Source organism: Pongo abelii, chromosome 10, assembly GCF_028885655.2.
Source record: "Pongo abelii isolate AG06213 chromosome 10, NHGRI_mPonAbe1-v2.0_pri, whole genome shotgun sequence".
NCBI classification, from domain to species: Eukaryota; Metazoa; Chordata; class Mammalia; order Primates; family Hominidae; genus Pongo; species Pongo abelii.
Genome location: NC_071995.2, coordinates 90,889,546 through 90,897,110, shown reverse-complemented (window position 1 = coordinate 90,897,110; position 7,565 = coordinate 90,889,546).

Genomic DNA, 7,565 nt, shown 5'->3' with positions numbered 1-7,565 from the left:
TTATTGTGAAGAGCGAAAGGACAAAGCTTCCACAGCATGGAAGGGGACCTGAGTGGGTTGCCACTGCTGGCTGGGGTGGCCAGCTTTTATTCCCTTATTGTCCTCTCCCATGTTCCATTTCTGTCCTATCAGAGTATCCTTTTTTCAATCCTCTCCACGATTGGCTACTTTTAGAATCCTGCCGATTGGTGCATTTTATAGAGCGCTGATTGGTGCATTTTACAGAGCACTGATTGGTGTGTTTTACAATCTTCTTGTAAGACAGGAAAGTTCCCCAAGTCCCCACTCGACCCAGAAAGTCCAGCTGGCCTCACCTCTCACTGTTCCGTCTAAACAGGGCACCTCAACTGCTGTTGGGAACTGGGCGATGACCACTCTAGCTACTTCCTGCCGGATGAGCATGAAGAAGGGGCCCTGCAGTTGTAGTGTCCTCCAGTGGGGAACTCTCTAGGCCAGTCAAAGGGCCAGTGGGTCAGTTCAGGGTTCCTCAGTAGAAGTTGTGAGTTGAGCTCATTTGGGGTTCCATTTGTAAGACCATCTCCAGCTTGATGGCCTTGATCCTGGAGGAAATAAATTTGACAGGGAGGTTAAAAATACAGGGCCCAAAGGTGAGTAATCACAAGATGGCTGTCACAGGACCTAGAAAGGGGAGAAGCCATGTCACCCAACTCCAGAGGTTGGTATAAGATGTTTGAAAGGCATTGTCTGATTTCAGAAGCCTTTTCCTGTAAATGCCAGGTGGCATCTCATACTATCTCTGACTGGTTAGTGTAAAAGCAACACTCTTCCCCTAAGAAGGTGCAGAGTCCTCCTTTCTCAGCAGTGAGGAGGTCTAGGCCTCGATGGTTTTGGAGAGTCACTGCTGCCAAAGAGCCTATTTGGGATTGTAGAGTAAGCATAGATTTTGTTTTTTCTTGCAAACTGTCTGAGAAATCCTTTGAGAGTGTGTGGTGGTAGGATAATGAAATAGATAAACTGGCTATTCCGGTTCCTGTAGCAGTGGCCATTCCTAACCCTATAAGTAGGGGTATCAGTTGTATGGCCCTGTGCTGAAGAACTTGAGCTTTGAGGGGCACTGATAGGGTCTGATTTCCTGGGGCAATGTCAATGTTGGGACTTAAGAAGACTAGGGTGCAGGTGCCTGTCCAGTCGGTAGGGAGGCAGATATAGGTAGAAGTTCCACATAAGAAGAATATGCCTGGGCTGGGTAGACAGAACTGGTTGTGTATGTTAAAAAGTGTGTGAGTTTGTTGTTTTCATTTTCCCATACTCCTACAGTGCTTGCCAAGGTAGCTCTGGTGAGTGGGTGGAAAGTGGTGTTGGGAGCAAACTGAGTGGCTCCCTGTGTTCTATTTTCCCATTAGAGAAAAAACCATTTTGTATCTACTAGGAACCATTCAAGAGAGCAACTGAAAGAGGGGACGACAAGGCATTCGTTAGTGGTGGGGGCGCTGCTGCAGGGGGTCCAGGAGTGAATGGTCATACAGGGAGTATGTGTGCCATTACAAAGGACTTTAACCACTTCCTGAGCCTTGTCTGTCTTGCAAGGGAAGGCTTCTATCCAATTTGTAAAGGTATCAACACAGACAAACAAGTATTGAAATCCCCTTGACTTAGGCATATGGGTGAAGTCTAACTACCAGTCTTCTCTGGGATAGTTCCCTATTCTTTCTTCATCATAAGGCCCCAAAGGGACAAAGGGATTATTCTTTTGGCACACCTCACAGGCCTTGACTACTTGTCAGATGGTCTGGAGGAGATCGGGCCCTGTAAATAGGGATTTGGCCATTTGATGAGTATTCTCAATACCCATATGAAAAGTTTGATGGAGAGTCTTAAGTATTTTCTACTGGCTGGCTTTGGGTATGAGTACCTTTCCCTCTTCTTTTGTTAACCACCCCAAGGGGAGAAAACTGTGTCCCCGTGAAAGTCCTCATTCTGTTTCAGTTGGGGAACACTGGGGCTTAATCTCTTGGAGAGGGTTGTTCCATACCAAGTGTCCTTCCATAGGTATTTCTAATGGGAGGTTCCGCCTGGCAGCAATTTTGGCCTCAGCATCTGCCTGACAGTTTCTTTCTGCCTTTTCTCCTTCAACTTTTTGATGGCTTTGGCAGTGTAAGACTGCCATCTGCTTGGGTTTTTGCACTGTGTGCAATAACTCCACAATTTCCTTGTGGTATTTAATGGGGGTTCTTCCAGAGGTTAGGAACTCCCTTTCTTTCCATATTGCAGCATGGGCATGTAGGATTAGATAAGCATACTTGCTATCCATATACACATTTATTCTTTTTTCCTTTCCCAGTTCTAAGGCACAGGTAAGTGCCACTAGTTCTGCTAACTGGGTGCTGGTGCCTGGGGGAAGAGGCTTACTTTCAAGTATTGTTACATCACTAACTATGGGATAACCTGCCCTTCGTATCCCATTCTCCACAAATGAACTTCCATTGGTTAAGGTCAGGATTAGCTAAGGGGACTTCTAAGAGATCCTTTTGGGCAGCATAAGTCTGGGCTACAACTTCTTGGCAATCATGATCGATTGGTTCCCCATCCTCTGGAGAAAAGTCACACGTGTGTATTTGAAGCACCGGTTTCTCAAGGAGTAGCACCTGGTATCTAAGCAGGCGGTTGTCTGATAGCCATAAATTTCCTTTGGCACCTAGTATGCCATTTACATCATGAGTAGTCCAGATGGTGAGATCCTTTCCTTGTATTGTTTTGATAGCCTCTGATACTAAAATGGCCACTGCCGCAACTACCCACAAACAGTGAGGCCAGCCTTTTGCTGCTACATCGATTTCCTTACTTAGGTATGCCACTGGTTGTTAGGTTGTCCCCTGAGTCTGAGTAAGGACTCCAAGAGCTATTCCCATTCTCTCTGTGATGTATAAATAGAAGTTTTGTCCTGTGGGAAGGCTTAAGCCTGGAGCTTGTACTAGGGCCTGCTTTAAGGTTTTGAAGCCTCTTTCTGCCTCTAGTTCCCATTCTACTAGATGAGTATTTGCCCTCTGGGTCTCCTTGATTAGAGTATAGAGTGGCCTGGCCATCTCACTGTATCCGGGGATCCATAGTCAGCAAAAGTCAGTGATCCCAAGGATCCCCCACAACTGTTTTAATGTCTTAGGGCAAGGACAAGCCAGTATAGGCTATATTCGTTCTTTGCTGAGGGACCTGGTTCCTCTGGCTAAGATTAGGCCTGCATATTTGACTTGTTATAGGCAGAACTGGGCCTTCAATTTAGATGCCTTGTACCCTTGATTAGCTAGAAATTTCAAAAGATCTAGAGTAGCCTGCTGGCATGAGGCTTCCGAACTGGTAGCCAAAAGTAAATCATTCACATGCTGAAGGACCAGAGTGCTTGGACTTGAGAAATGGCCTAGATCTTGGGCCAGTGCCTGACCAAACAGATGAGGGCTATCTCCAAACCCTTGAGGCAAGACCGTCCATGTAAGTTGGGATGTGTGGTCTGTGGGATCCTCAAAGGCAAAGAGAAACTGGGAGTCAGAGTGCAGGGGAAGGCAGAAGAAGGCATCCTTGAGGTCCAGAACAGTGAACCATTCTGCTTCCTCTGGTATTTGAGGGAGCAGGATATAGGGGTTGGGTACAAATGGATATAGAGGAATTACTGCCTCATTGATGAGTCTAAGATCTTGCTCTAGTCTCCACTGACTGTTTGGTTTTTGTACTCCTAGAATTGGGGTGTTGCAGGGACTGCTGCATTTTCTTACTAAGCCTTGAACTTTAAATTGTCTAACAATATCCTGTAATCCTTTATGAGCTTCAGGCCTTAAGGGATATTGCCTTTGATAAGGAAAAGTGGTGAGGTCTTTTAGCCTGATTTGGACTGGGTGGGCATTGTTTGCCCTTCCCAATTGTCCTTCCAATGCCCAGACTTCAGGGTTGATTCCCTCCTCAAGTAGGGGACAACAAATGGGTAACTTGTTCCCCATATTCATATTGATAATAGCTCCAGCTTTGGCTAACATGTCCCTCCCTAATAAGGGTGGGGGACTTTCAGGAATAACAAGAAAGTCATGTGAAAAGAGCAAAGTCTCCCAATTACAACTGAGGAGGTGGGAGAAATACCTGGATACAGGCTGTCCCAGGATTCCTTGGATAGTAACAGACCTTGGGGACAGACGTCTGGGTCAGGAGATTAACACTGAGAAGGTCACACCAGTGTCTAGGAGGAAGTCAATTTCCTGGCTGTCAATGGTTAAACTTACCTAGGGCTCAGTAAGGGTGATGATATGAGCTGGTGCTTACCCTGGGCACCCTCAGTCCTGTTGTTGGATCATCTGGTTGGAGGCTTCTGGCCCAGAGAACCTTTGTCCTCTGGGGCAGTGTGCTTTCCAGTGATTGCCTTGGCATACTGGACATGGGCAAGGGAATGGCTTGTTTCTTGTTGGACAATCTTTTTAAAAGTGTCCTTGCAAACCACACTGATAACAAGCCCTACTGGGTGATTGGCCTGCTCCGTTTTCTGTCCTCTCTGAACCACCAAGGTTTGTTTGTCTGAGAGCCATGACTAAGGCTGTGGCCTCTCTCTTATCTTGCTTTTCCTTTTCGGCCTGTTCCTCTCTGTCCCTATTATAGAAAACTGAGGTTGCCCGGTTTAATAATGCCTCCAAATTTTGTTCAAGGCCCACGGCTAGCTTTTGGAGCTTTCTTCCGATATCTGCAGCTGACTGGGTAACAAACTTATCTTTTAGGATCAATTGCTCCTCAAAGGAGGCGGGTGACCGGGGAGTATATTTTCTTAAGGCCTTCCATAGTCGCTTGAGGAAGGTGGTAGGATTTTCTTCCTTTCCCTGAGTTATAGTGGACGTTATTGAATAATTCATGGGCATTTTCATAATTCTCCTTAGTCCTTCTAGAACACAGGTCAACAGATGTTTGTGACTCCAGTCCCCATGATCTGAGTCTAGGTCTCAGTGGGGATCCATACTGGGGATGGCTTGCTGACCGGTAGGGAATTTGTCCCTTTCTTCGACTGTCATTCTATCATTTACTTGACTAAGATACCAGGTATCTCCAAACTCTCAGGCTGCAGCTAAAGCTGCATTCTTTTCATTAAAGGCCAGGGTTTCATCTAACAAAAGCTTGACATCTCTCCAAGTGAGGTTGAAGGTCTGCCTTAGACCCTGTAGGACATCTATATACCTATCAGGATCAAATGAAAACTTCCCCAGGTCTACTTTGATCTGCTTTAAATCAGAGAGGGAGAAGGGAACATGTGCCCGGGTTGGGCCAAATTCCCCTCCCTGTACAGCTTGAAGAGGACATAACCAATAGCTCGGGGGTTGGGGGGATGGTTTGTGGTCCCTTGGAGATTTCTTTGCTTGTTTCCTTCTGGGTGGGGGAGATTAGAGGAGGCTTATCATTAATAGGAAGGGGAGCTGTAGGGAGGCTAGGATATGGGGGTAAGCTGAGAGGTCCTCCTGTGGAATGTAGATTGCAAGCTTTGCATAGTTGTGGATTATCCTTCAATGAAAAGAAAGCTTGGATATAAGGTATTTCACTCTGTTTGCCTTCCTTCTTACAGACAAGGTCAAGCTGCAGGATAGTATTGTAATTTATACTTCCCTTAGGTGGCCATTTTTCCCCATCAGAGAGAGAATATTGAGGCCAGGCCATAGTGCAGAAAAAAATAAGCCGCTTCTTTTTCAGGGTTTGTGGGTCAAATCAGTCCCAATGGCTCAGGATGCATTTCAAGGGTGAGCTTTTTGATGCCTGAGTGTTTCCCATCTGAAAGAAAAAAAAACCCATGGTTTTGGTGTGTTTCCACACCCCCATCGCCCACCCCACCCAAGAACCTACAACAGTCCCTGGACTCTGCTGTTCTGAATAGTTGTACTCACTGAAGCAGCAGTGGAAACACTTGTTTTCCTCCTAGGCCACAAAGAGGACCAAGGGAGCTTGGATTTAGTGGCCCTTACCAATGCATTCTCAAAAACCTGTTAGAGTCATAAGTCCTGTTGGTATTGAGACCTTACCCTTGTCCTATAAAGACGATATGCCTCAAAATGGAGTGGAGGGGCATACCCTGAGGGAGGGATGGGATCTCCAGGGTTGGAAGAGTGAAGCCTTTTGTCTTCACTTCTCATCATATGAATAGGAAGGATATCCCCCCAAATTTGGAGCCTAAAATTTCTGAGACTCCCCCATCCTAGCTTCAGGAATAGCCTTTGTTAGGCCTGCTAGTCTGAGGAGGGATCCTAAAATTCCAGATGGTCCCCCCAAAGACAGGGGTTTGGGAAAAATTTATGTGCCCCAGAGTGCCTTTTTCCCATTGAAGAATTTGGCTCTTTCTGATTGGTGAGCCTGGGTGCCTAAAGAAGGGAACAGAGTGCCAAAACTTGTATTAGAAATCACCCTTATAGGAGAAACTAGAAGAGCACCAGGGACAGAAAGTGGTTTTTAGAAGCAGGACTATCCTTGGAGAAGAGGGGTAGGAGGAAGTTTGTCTGACAGGCGTTAGGACCCAGGACGCAAGGATCAGGATAGATAGGATAGATGGGCAAGTCTCGCTTAGGCAACGTAACTTTGAGAGCTCTGTTCATGGCTGCAGGGTCAACCAACTTTTTGTTGGGACCCTGGAGCTGAATGGCTGTCCTCTCTGTTGACCCTTGGCTAAGCCCGGAAGTGCAGGAAAAGCAGAAGCTAGTTCCAGGCAAACCAACACTCCCAACTCCAAAGAGTTGGGGGTTGTTAGAGAGCCCTTTCCCAGAAAGCCTGACACCCATGTCTTTAGTCTGGTGGCAGCACTAGTCACTTTTAACTGGCTGACAGGTGCCTGCTGTTTAGCCCCCAAATTCTAAGGAAAAATAGGATAGAATAGCAGCAAAAGGGGTCCAATGGTACTCACTGTGTGGTGAGATCCCAGACGAGCCCCCAAGATATGTCTGGAGTTGGTTCCTGCTGGTGGTTTCGTGGTCTTGCTGACTTCAAGAATGGAGCCACAGACCTTTGCAGTGAGTGTTACAGCTCTTAAAGATGGCACGGACCCAAAGAGTGAGCAGTAGCAAGGTTTATTGTGAAGAGCAAAAGGACAAAGCTTCCACAGCATGGAAGGAGACCTGAGTGGGTTGCCACTGCTGGCTGGGATGGCCAGCTTTTATTCTCTTATTGTCCCCTCTCATGATCCATTTCTGTCCTATCAGAATGCCCTTTTTTCAATCCTCTGCACGATTGGCTACTTTTAGAATCCTGCTGATTGGTGCATTTTACAGAGCGCTGGTTGATGCATTTTACAGAGCACTGATTGGTGCATTTTACAATCCTCTTGTAAGACAGGAATGTTCCCCAAGTGCCCACTTGACCTGGGAAGTCCAGCTGGTCTCAGCTCTCAATATAATATATGGTTAGTCAATAAATCATTCATATTTGTTGTCTGAATGCACAGATGAGGAATGTCATATTAAGCAGCATCCTCATCACATTGTCTTATGAAACTATTTTCCTTTCTGCATGAATTCCTCCTCTGATTATTGATGTTGCCTGAGCTTTATTTATATGGCATAAGCCCACCTCACTCTTTACCAAATATGGCCTTACTTACAACATGC